Consider the following 12,785-nt stretch of genomic DNA (forward strand, 5'->3'; position numbering starts at 1 on the left):
TAATTTTGCATTTAATAAATCCCAAGAATTTAGGACTTGTCTCAAGCTACACATTATCATTCCAATAACTTACAAACATTTTTTTAAACCTAAATAAACTTCTAATCATCACAAATATAAGACAACCCATTAGATTCCTCAATTACCATCTACAACTTCCAATTTAATTCAAATCCTCAATTTTCTACTTTTGCGGTTCTTTCCAAGATATTCACTTTGTAAATTTTAACCTTAATCACTAAATTGATTAATCCTCAATATAACATCAAATAAACATAACCAAATCATTAAATTTAAAATAAATTATCACTATATTCATCAATCATAATTTTCTTAAGTAAAACATAACTTTAATTCTTCAGATCGATTATTTGAACAAATTTAAATCACACAAACTCTTATTCTAATATCATTAGCTCTATTAAAAACTAAATAATCAAAAGAAATGTCCAAAAGTTCAAAATCTTTCACACCGTAAATTTTTCTTCATCAACAAATCAAAAGCTGACAGAAAAAAAAATAAATAAAAAAAAACATCTAAAACACTTACCTACTTTTAAAAGTTTCCAAATGATTCTTAAAATATCCTCCTCACCGTAAAACTCTCAGTATCTTGCAACCGTTGGTCTCTCGCCCAGTAAAAAGAAGATGAAGGAGCACTTGACGCGTGCGAGTTACGTTAGCCGTTGGGCAATTCAATTGCCAAATCATTTGAGCTGAGTGTACGCGGTATGATGGCAGGTAATAAATTGTCTACTTGAAGTCGTAACAAGTGGGACAGCCCGCACCACCATTCTCTTCTTGGTTATTATTTTTCCATAACAAATATATATATAGGGTGTGTGTGTAATTTTTTTAGGCTCTCTTAGTATCCGAAAAATTTAACCCCAATTGTACATTTTGCTAAAATATTTTTTATAGCATTTATATAATATGAAAATAACTTACATGTTTCTATTTATTAATCTCCACTTAAAATATATAAACCATCACACGATAAATTTCAATTACTATGCATTAATTTCATCAAGTTCAAATCAACGCTACTAAATATTTATTATATTTAATTGTGTTCTTTTTCATAAATTAATAATTTGGTGACTTAAGAATATAATTTGAATCGATTTATCTTGATCAATATATTTTTTAATTTCATATTTTATTTTATTAAATCAAAATCCTTTGCACCTCGATACCTCAAATAGCATAAATTAAGTTACCCTATATCTCAATTTACTTAATAAATTACATCCTAATTACTTAAATTCTAAGATTAAAAATTTGAATGTTTTAATAGCATTCTATTGTTCATCTTCTCTTGTTTTGAGTTGAGATTTGGAGCGATTGGATTTGTTGGAGAGATTAGCCAGTTTATCTTCTTATGTTTTGTTTCATCTGATCTTCTTCTTTGTTGGAGAGATAGATTTGCAGAGATAGATTTTTGTTTTACTTTCATTGCTTGATTTTTGTGTTCTTGATTGTTGGTTTTGTTTGGTACTCTATTCTCTCTCACTGAAGGCAAGGGTTGGGTTGCAAGGAAGAAGAAAAGATAAGAAAGGAGAGAGTGGAGCCGTTTATTCTTCTTCTTCTTTTTTTTATTTTTAATTTTTAAAATATACTATATGGTTGCTATTTGTACATCAAAAGAAAAAAAAAAAGTGATGTATATGACACGTGAACATACTATCCAAGCTTAGTAAAATTAACTAACAGTCAAACATTTGAATAGGTTAAAATTGAATGATATTGTACTAATTTTGAAAGGTCATGGGACATTGCATTTTTTTAAGATAATTGTATTTTTTTCCTTATCGTGACTTAATTTAATAAAAATTAAGTTAATTTTATCATTAGTATATTATATTACTAGAATTATATTTTGAAGTTTCTAATACTAATAAATGAATTTTCAATTTTGTTTAGTTTTTATTAATTAAATTAATAAAAATGAAATATAAATAAAAGAAATAATAATAATGACAATGAATTAATTAATTAATATTATTATTAATTAATTTTAATAAATAGTATTAATAAGAAATATACTCTCTCCGTTTAAAAATGTAAGTCATTTTTAATATTTTGAAATGTATTTAATGTGCTTTTATCAAAAGCATTTTTAATAAATAAAACATCCTATTAAATAAGAATAAATATGAATTAGAGTGTAATTCAATTAAAAATATTTTATATTTTTTTAATATAGGAAATAAGAGTTAAGGATACTGAGTAAAGTTTAGGGACAAATTTACTCTTTAACCCAAACTAAATTAGTGACTAAACATAGTTTAATAAACTAAAAGTAATCATATCAGAAAAGAGATTGTAGACTCTAGTGTATTTGTTAGCCTAAAATAATAATAATAAAAAAACTCTCATGACTTAGTTTTATAATCAGTTAAAAAAATCATATTTTTGCTTATAAAAAAAGATCTTATTTTTAAAAGTTATTAGTTATATTTGTTATGAATATGAATGTACGCTCGTGCATTTGATGGCCCATGTAAATCTGACATGAATATTTTCTTTTCAAGTGATTTCGTGGAGGTGTCTTTCCTCAAGAACAGAGAAAGGATCATTATAAATCTAAATTATTAAGTTTTCCTCAAGATCAGAGAAAGGATCATTACAAATCTGAAAACTTAATAATTTAGATTTGAAAATTTTTTAACTTAATAATTCAGATTTGAAAATTTTTTAAAATATAAATTTAATTTAATTTGAGCGGTTGATTTGCAATAGAAAGAAAGCGAAGAGAAAAAATAGTGTAGAAAAGCCCATTCGTGATTTCGTAGAAGGCAAAATCTTCACTGTTCCTGATTCCAAGTGTAACCAAGACACCGAATATTAATGTGCAGGGAAGAAGAAGCTGTCTCTCATCCCAGCAGAGAGTCCAAGCTGTGCACTAGAAAATGCTTCGTTTAACATCTTGTTCCCTTCCGCTTCCTCTATCTCCGACAACTCTGCTTCCTCCATCTTCCAATGCTCATATCTCGATCACATCAGTTGTGCATCCTTCATTGCGCTTTCAACGTCGCCGTTTTCTTCTCATCTTTCCCAGTCCATTTGTTGCTCCCTTTCTCCTCCTCCTTCTGGTCCAACTTGTCAGGTTTCTTTTCATTTTCGATTTTACTGTTGCTGTTTCTTCTTTAGTATTCTGAAAGTGCTTTAACATCTTCTCATTTTACTGTTTTGGTTTTCTGCCTTAGCCATTTGATAAATTAGTAACCCACAACTCTGTATGTGCTTCTGAAGGTGATATATGTATATTTACATATAATTAAATGAAGTTCTGAGAACTTGTGGCAATTTTTTTTAAAAGGATTTTTTTTCAGAATCTGAAATATTTTGTTCAATGTAGAACAAGCGATCAAGGACAGCTCAATATTATGAAGCTGGATCAAGACTGATAGTGAGAAGTGCATTTTCTTTGTGACTATACATTTGGAATCTTGAGAAACATGAATGAAATAATGAATGCTTGAACAACTGCTATGGTTTTTAATAGATTAATTGGAAAATTTCTATGTATGCTGGGATGGTTATTGTAAAGGGAATATTTAGCTGATTTCATTGTCCTCCTGTTAAGCGAATGGAGGAAGTTTTGTCTGGTAAATTTGATGCTATCTCTATGGTATGATGATGGTACAAGGTTTTGCTGCAATTTCTTCTTAGACATTGCACAATGTTCCTGTTTGGGTGTATCCCTGTTATTTCCCATTCTTTGAGCATTGTTGCAATATGCTACACTTAATTTGCTACTTTTTTGGATGTAAAGGAATCGCACATATAGTTTTATAATCTGCATGCGATGGTGTTTCCTGTGCATATCTGTACGTTCCCTTAACAGTCTTTGTTGAGCCTGTTTCTTGAGGCTGCTAATGAGTATCTTAAATTGATGACTCAGATAGAAGATAGTTTGTTGTACTCCCGAGCACACTGGGTTAGTAAATCTTTGATTGCCTGGAATGAGGATATTGGGGATGGCATTTGCTATCTACTTGCTAGTAGAGATGCTTCTTTGTCCGTTGCAAATAATGAAATTCAAGGTCAAAACTCTAACAAAATGTTTAACCTGCTCCAGTAGGTGCAGCATGTTGAAGAATACTAATGTTTTCCTTTGTACAAGTGATTCCCAGTGGAAATTGACTCATTCCAGCGTTAAACAGGTGAAGATGTGAAAATTAAGCTTGAAGAAGATAGGGCTGGCCTTCCTAAATATGTAAGTTACTCTTAACTTTTAGGGTTAGTTTGGATTTCAGTTGGGTGTAATTGATTATAAAAATAATTGATTAATATGATTAATTTTAATTATAATTGATTATGCTATAACTCAATCTGTTTGAATATTGAAATTAATTTTAGCTGTACAAATTACCATAAAAGATATTACTTTTCAAAATTAAATTATTGACAAAGTTTATTTTATATTATTAAATTTATTAAACTTTATTTATGAAGTAAAATATATTATTTAACTGTAAAATTGAATTTATAAGCAATCTTTCAAAACGTGATTTTGACTAAGTAATCAACTATTAACTTTGGTGGCTGTTTAGATAAATTTTGCAAAAAATGATTATTTTGGCCCAATAATCGATTTTTGACTGAATCCAAACAGGCTATAAAAGCCTTTAAAATTTATTGTAAGATCAGGCCCAATAAAGTGATGTCTTTGCGCTTTCATTGTGCTGAGATTTTTGTGGCCCTCATTTATAATGGAAAAGGGATTATAGTCATGGTTTAATTACCAGAGCGACTTATGGATTGTCAGGTGGTGGAAAAATTTCCACATATCCAAGGTTATAAAGCTTTTAAATTGCCAACTTCTTTGGACGTTAAGCATCTCCTCAAATGTCAGTTAGCAGTTGGTATTTACGACTGTAAGTCCTTATTTTTCAGTAGCTTGCAGAAGTAGACTACTTTCAGACAATAGTTTCACTTGAGGCCTTCATGTTCTTATGAGTAATGAAGAATCATTTCAATAACTATAGAACTATATTTCAACACAATAATTTACTCATAATTTGATTTCTATAATGATGGTGAATTGTCGGGTGAAATTGATAATTTTGTCATTCTTTGAGAGATTTTTATATTAAAGTTCATTTATCATAAATGCTGCAGCGACTTGTAATTTATAAAATCTTTTTGCACTCTATTCTTTTATATCATTTATTGATTATTTTTGGCATGCTCCTAATGTCTGTTCCCTTTTTTTTTTTTTTTTCCCAACAGCTGATGAGAAGTGCAGGAATTGTACTGGTTTGCAGTTACCTGGTGTAATAGATGAACTTTTTTCATATAATGGGCCCCTTGGTGCATTTTCTCAGGAGATGCTGTTTCACATTACCTTTGGGCTCCTACTGCTCAAGTATGTTGTTTCAATGGCCAAAAAAAGAAAAAAATAATAATGCTTTCACAACCTTAGCTGCATTCCCCTCAATGTATTTTCTGTTAAAACAGGCAATATGTGCTTACATCTACAGGGGCCCCACAGGAGAAAATCCCATCGACATTGTACAGCTGGAGGAGGATAATGGTGTTTGGAAAACTAAGGGCCAAAAAGTTGGGAAGGCTGTTATTATGTTTATGAATAAATGTTTACCACCCTAGTACCTTACGAGTTGAAAAATGCTATGCCAATGATCCATATGCCAGAGGGTATGTCAATTTATGTCCTCTCATCTTTTTCGAAATTCTACCATATTTGATGGTTATAGATTATTGCCATTCACTAGTGCTTATTTCTGTTGTTTGCAATTATATAAAAATTTATGTTTCCCTATTCTTTTGTTGATTTTTTTTAGCAGACTTTCAGCAGATGGCAGGAGGACATTTTTGATTAATCTTTACTCTGATGAGTTAAAACCAGAGGGATGGGATGATCTGGCAAACAAGAAACCTGTTATGCATTCTTTCTCAGATATAAGCATTTATGAAATTCATATAAGGGATTTCAGGTAAGAAGTATTTCATGCAGTATTTGACTGTGCTCATATGCCATTTTTTGACAATCAGAAATGATGATTTGATGTGAGATTTTGAAAAGTTTATTTGGAAAAAAGATTGCAACAAATGTATGCATGTATGAATAAAGTTGAAGTAGTTTTATCTTCTCTTGTGCTTTTCTCAACTGATGTGCAAATTTATTTGGAATTATAATTGTAAGTCCTGACCATCCTTATGCGTAGTTATGGAGCTGATCACCCTCTACATGAGGAAGTTCAAAGTGTTAGATCTTTGCTGGATCTAGATTGGAATGTCGATATTCATCACTGTCACAGAGAAACTATGGATTGCATGGATAGATTGGCTAAGAATGGTCATAACGATTTGCAGGACCTTGTCTTCTATAGGGAACCTCCTTCATTTTGTTTAGATTTCCTTTTTCGGGATAGATTAGGAAGTAAACTAATTTTCCTCTAGTTTTTCTTTCAAGTTGTAGCTTGCCGTACTATTAGAAAAAAGTATTACAATTATAATCCTTCTTTTTGAACAGGAATGCTAATAATATTCTATCTTTGCGCATTGTGCACGAAAATGGGTCTTGATAGATTTATGGTTTGACTTTATAGAAAGAAGAGAAAGATAACATAAGGAGTTAGTGAGAGAGAAGTAACAATAGAGAAGGAGAGTAGCTGTGTTGTCATCTAGCTCTCTGACTACAAAATATTTAGGTTTCTGAATTAAGCATAATGATATCTTTTCCTTTGATTTCTGTGTCTGTTTTTCAATGTTTGTCACTTTTCTATTGAGTTTTAATTTTCATTTATCTTGGGCCTTCACCTTTAGCATTTTACTGATATCTTAAGCTAAAGTTTGGACCCTCTATTCATGGGTAAACTGCTGATACCACCTATCTTACCTTAGGAATAGTTAATTATTGCACTCAACTTTCAGAAGATTTATTGCAGTCTTCTGAGTTTATGTGATTCTCTTTTCTCCTTGTAAAGTTTGGTTACCTTTTGCTTGTTGCCATGTAGTGCCAATGACTTCTCTGTGCAACCTGAACTTCAAGGTGGTTATTTGGCCTTCACATTGCCGGTAGCTTTCATGTTCTAATTCTTGCTATTTTTAAAGATATTCTAGAATAGGTTTTTTTAACTTCGATGTTTTGCAATCTCTGTTACTTTTATGTGGCCTATTCTTTTCCTATTTGATTTAACAGTACTTGGGAAACTGAGCATTTTTTGAAAGAGAATCTACAAGCAAGTTACGGTCTGCAAAAAATGTTTTGGCATGTTTTGCTTGTAAGGATAGGACCTAATAATCTATTCATTTAGAAATGTACGATCCCTAATTCAAGATTTGTGGGTCATCTGCATGGGTGCTTATTCGAGAATGATTCCAGATCTTGTTGTATCATATCTATGGTTCTCCAATATCTAAATATCTATGGTTGATTCTTTTTAATATATGAAAATTAGTTATGGCTAAATCAGCTAAAGAATCAAATTGAATACGTTAATTCCTAAATGGGCACAATTTGTGAGAAATGCAAGAGTTGGTATGAGATTGAAAATATCACTGTAATGTTAAATACTGTTGACATATGGAGTAACTCTAAATCTATGCTTGAAGGATTCAGCTGGTGTACTTCATCTGAAGAAATTATCAAGTGCCGGCATCACCCATGTCCATCTACTTCCAACTTTTCAGTTTGCTGGAGTTGATGATCAAAAGGAGAACTGGAGATCTGTAGGTAAAATATTTTAAACAACTAGATTATTCCCTGAATAAAATAGTGCTTCCTATATTAAATCCTTTGTCTCCTATCATGGAATTCTACTTCTTGAAGGGTCATATGCAACCTTAAATATTTGAAGTTCGCTATTAGTTGAGGATATTGATATATTGTTAGATAAAAATTGGAATTAATCTTGTGTAGTACGGAGTGATATAGATTGATCAATGCTCTTGACGGAAACCCTTTTGCTTGCTTTCTCTATTCCAGCTTGTGTTCTGCTGCTTTACAAATGTAAATATGTTGATTGCACACATTTACCATCTATTATAGTCTCATATTTTGTGATATTTGTTTTTGGAGCTTTGGATATTCTTTTACAAATACTAAATGGCTATACCTTTTAATTTTGAAGCTCATGATTGAGGTATTTGATAGAATGTGTTCTTGGGTCTATGGCTTTATTTAGCTTATGTTGGAAACAAACACATTAAAGACGTTCATTTTAATATTAGTCCTTTATTTGTTTGGTTCAAGAAGACATTATCTTGTTTGATTTGTTTTTTTATCTCGTCTTTCTGTTATGATTGGATGGTTTTATTTCAGTATAGGTTAATCTTTCAGCCTCCAATTTGTCTGTTTTTGTGTGGTTTGACTATTTGGTAAAATAAGATCAAAGCCTTGTCTCTGAATTTTTTCATTGGTGTAAGGCCCTAAAGGGCATGACATATTACCATGGTAAAATTGGGCTCCATGATGGCTCTGAATTCAGAAAACAAGTGATTTCATCCGGGGGAGTACCTTGTGTGCATTCAATTTTTGAAAACTCTCCATTCATGATTATTTGGCACTGATTCGATGGCAACGTTTACCTCCAATGGTCTCAAACAATGCTTTATATATATTACGGATGTATCAACAAGGATTACATCTCTAATAATTCAACCTTGCCCTGCCAAGTTCAAACAAGCCAAGTACAAAATTTGAGTGGATGAAAACAACCAAATTATGTCATAGTTGATCATTTGATGATTTAAATTGGGAGGAATTTCCTTTTGTACAAGCTAGCAAAAGTTATCTGCCAATCTTTCAAGGGAAACATGTTCCTCTATGGAGGATACTGCTTTCCTATTTGAAATCAAAAGTGAAACTTAACGAATTGACATGACGAGATTTAAGTGTTATGCAATATTCTGACACTCTTGTTTATTTTGGGCAATGTTCTTTTTCAATGGAAATGCAGCAGTGATGCTGGAAAAAAAAAGCATATTACAGAACAGTTGTGGATCAGGATAGGGACTGTAGACTTATTTTGGCCTAAATCCAGTATTTGAATGTGTTGGGAGAAGAATCATGACTATTTTCCCTTTACTTTCCCTGAGAAACTTTTTCAGAAGTAAAAAGATAAGCAGGGAGAGATTCATTAAAGTGTGTTCAAGTTCCCAACCAGCAGCTGAAACATCAGCCTTGATGGCATGTGCTGCTCACAGTAGTGTCAATGGGCAGGAAAAAGGACATGAGCTGTGGTACAGTGGTAACTAGCAAATTAGAAACTAAGACCAAGAGATGAGACTAGTGACTTAATGGTGATCAATGAGGATAAAAGTCTGTCTGAGACAAATGCTTTTGGCAGAGAAAAGTGAGCGTTGTTAAAAAATTGACTTGGAAATTAGGCCAAGAACATTTCAGAAAAAAATTTGGGGTCTGGCAGAATGGTCAAGCAGTACTTGGTCTTAGGGAAGAATGCTGACAACGCTAAGGTATTAGCTATGAGTTGTGTATGATTAATATTTACATATTAGCATGAGAGGAAGTATTGGAACCCAAGCACATCTTTACATTATGTGTCATTTTGTGGTTTTATTGAATGTTAGTCCTTTATTTATTTTGTTCTGTAAGCCATGATTTTGTTGGATTTATTTATCTTATTTTTGTTCTGATAAGATAATCATATTTTAAATTCTCTGAGTGAGTTTGGTTATTTAGATAGTTAATCTTTCAGCCTCCAATCCATTTATTTTTGTATGGCTTGAATAAGAATCGGAACACCAAATGTTTGAATTTCTTCAACGTGCATGAGTTTTTTGGCAGATTTTTCAATACTAGAAGGTTTACCACCAGATTCAGATCAACAACAAGCTCTTATTACAGCGATTCAAGACTATGATGGGTACAATTGGGGGTAATCTCCTACTTGCTACATTGTATGACACTTCCAACTTAAATTTATGCTAAACTTATTTCTTGTTAACATAATGTGCACTCTATCTTGGAAAGGTACAATCCTGTCCTTTGGGGGGTTCCTAAAGGCAGTTATGCAAGTAATCCAAATGGTCCATCCCGTATAATTGAGTTCCGTAAGATGGTTCAGGTATCATTTTGATGTTTCTTTATCTAATGCCAGTCATGGATCTAAATTTCAATGATCATATTTTCCATTACGTAGTAGTGTGATACTTCAGTTTGGCAAGTTTCAGTTGTCTTTAAATTGATTTTTTTGGTCTCTTGATAGTTATATTCTTTACAGGCACTTAACCATATTGGCCTTCGTGTTGTGTTGGATGTTGTGTACAATCATTTACAAGGAAGTGGGCCCTTTGATGAGCATCTGTCCTTGACAAGGTCATGAATTATCAAGTTTTCTTTGGTCCACCTGTAATTGATCACATATTAATTTTATATTCATAGCTGTTCTGTTAATCTTAGCTTCTTTTTGTCAAACATTCTTCTGCTTTAGTAGTGTGACACAAACCTCTTTTAATAGATTGTTCCAGGTTACTATCTAAGACGGAACGCTGATGGGTTTGTTGAGCATAGTACTTGCGTGAACAACACTGCCAGTGAGCACTTTATGGTTGATCGTTTAATCATTGATGATCTTATACACTGGGCAGTCAATTACAAGGTAATTGTTTATATCACGATGCAACAAAATTCACATGCTACCTCTTATACTTATGATTGAGGACCTGCTTCCTTTCGTCTATCTAGATGTGCCTTTTTACGTCTCTGGTTATACAATGCTGTTATTATTGTTAGCCCTTTAGTTTTTTCTTTTTGATTACATTACTTTTTTCCTTTTCAGATTGATGGGTTCAGATTTGATCTTATGGGTCATATTATGAAGAGCACAATGGTATGTAGCTTTTGACATTTCAATACGAGGGTTAACATAGGCTTGCATTTAGAGATGAATGCAATTTTTATTCACAAGACCTATCCACAGACAAGGCACTGAACTGCAATAAATATGTTTTTCTTTGTTAATTGTTGCAATCGAATTATTTTTTTTTATTTCATATTTTATACTGCAAATAAATTGAAAAGTTCAAATGATGATTTTAGACACTAAGGATGACAAGCAAAAGGCTACTTCAATAATCTTAGTCAGAAAGTACAGTACCAATTATCTTACGTGCAATTATCATTAAGCCCTCACCCTTCTAATTGTAGGATTGTACAAAATTTCCAAGCTAATAAAATAGGTGTTTAACAGCACATATCAATGCATGACATTCATAAACAACACCCAAGATATTAATTCAGGATTTTGGTGGTGGAGGTGAAAGCGAAAAATGCACTCCATGGCTTAACCGAAAAAAAGGATGGAATTGATGGTTCAAGCATCTACATGTACTTGTTCTTTATGCTGTCTTTATTGGATAAGATTCTTGGTGAATTTATCTCTTCAATCTTCCTGGTTCTCTCTTTTAATGATTTCCATGCTATATTTCCCCCTAATATTCTTCTTTCAACCTTTTCTTATCATTTTATTTTATTTTATTTTATTTTATTTTTTGAAGGTATGGTGAAGGATGGGACTTTGGTGAAGTTGCCAAAAATGGACGTGGGGTAAATGCTTCACAGTTTAATCTTTGTGGAACTGAAATTGGGAGGTAGGTATAGTTTCTGTCTTGACTTATATGTTACTCAATTTTCTTTCCTAGTGCTGCTTGAAATTAATATCATGAGCCTGAAATGCTCGATAAGATCTTACTTGATTAACCATGGCAACTGAATTCCATCTGAACTATTTTACTGAGTGCGGCCTTTTATCTTACAAACGAGCTATTATAGTATTAAATCTATTCATGTAATTTAATTTGCATGGTTGTATCATTTTAATTTTAGGATTGATCAGCATAGACTTATGAATTTTCTAAATCCAAGAAACGATCAGATTTATAGATACTTTTTAGTGTTGTGATTGATTTACATGAAAGGCATTCTTTCTATGAGTTATTTGAATGCAATATAGCTTCAATGATCGAATTCGGGATGCTGTACTTGGTGGGTCTCCATTTGGTCATCCACTTCAACAAGGTTTGCAATGGTCTATTGTGCAGGTTCCTTCCTTTTCTTTTTCTTAGAAAAATTTTATCATTTTTTCACTGAGTTAAATGCTTACCTCAGTAACGTTCTTCATGGATATTTAACTTTTAGTTGTTATAAATATAATGTCTTTATTCCTCTGTTTCTTTTCCTCCTTTTTCTTCTCTCAGTTGACCTTGTCACCTCCATATTTGTTAAAAACTAACTAAAAGCTGCATGTTACAACGACAATTGGAATGCTTGTACATTGTTGTTAATGAATTCTTATAAGAAGTTTTGAATTTAGAACTATAATACTCTACATAAAATGATATCTGCACAATAAACATGAAAACACTATTTATGTATATATTTAGCTTGGAAACTTCTCCACAATAACAATCTCCTCCCTGTTCAAAGTCATTCACAAGCGATATCTTTGTTGTTTCCAATTTTTATGTTTCTCTTTTTTGAAGCAATTAATGATAAACAAGTGTACGATGTGTGTTTATATTTTACTCAGTTGAATCTAGCACAATCTGCCTTCTGAGCGTTAAAATTCTTCTATCTGCAGCCTAATGGCCATGATCATGGAACAGAAACTAATGCAGCCCTAATGCTTGCTGCATCAAGGGATCAGATCCAGGTTATCAGACTTCCATGCATTCTCAACTTCATTTCATTAGCTAGTTTTGGAAGATAAATGTTTCTTTTCACGAAGGATTGGAGTTGTATATTGTAGTATGGTGTGGGGGTGGGATAATCGGAATTTACAGTTCCTGTAGAC

General features: G+C 32.1%; 1 pseudogene; it reads left to right on the forward strand.

Annotated features, from left to right (window-relative positions):
* The first annotated feature begins 734 nt into the window (after positions 1 to 734).
* On the forward strand, positions 735 to 12,644 carry LOC129298830 (pullulanase 1, chloroplastic-like; annotated as a pseudogene).
* The last annotated feature ends 141 nt before the right edge of the window (positions 12,645 to 12,785 follow it).

Source organism: Prosopis cineraria, unplaced genomic scaffold, assembly GCF_029017545.1.
Source record: "Prosopis cineraria cultivar Desert tree isolate PC_DT_omini unplaced genomic scaffold, ASM2901754v1 PC932, whole genome shotgun sequence".
NCBI lineage: Eukaryota > Viridiplantae > Streptophyta > Magnoliopsida > Fabales > Fabaceae > Prosopis > Prosopis cineraria.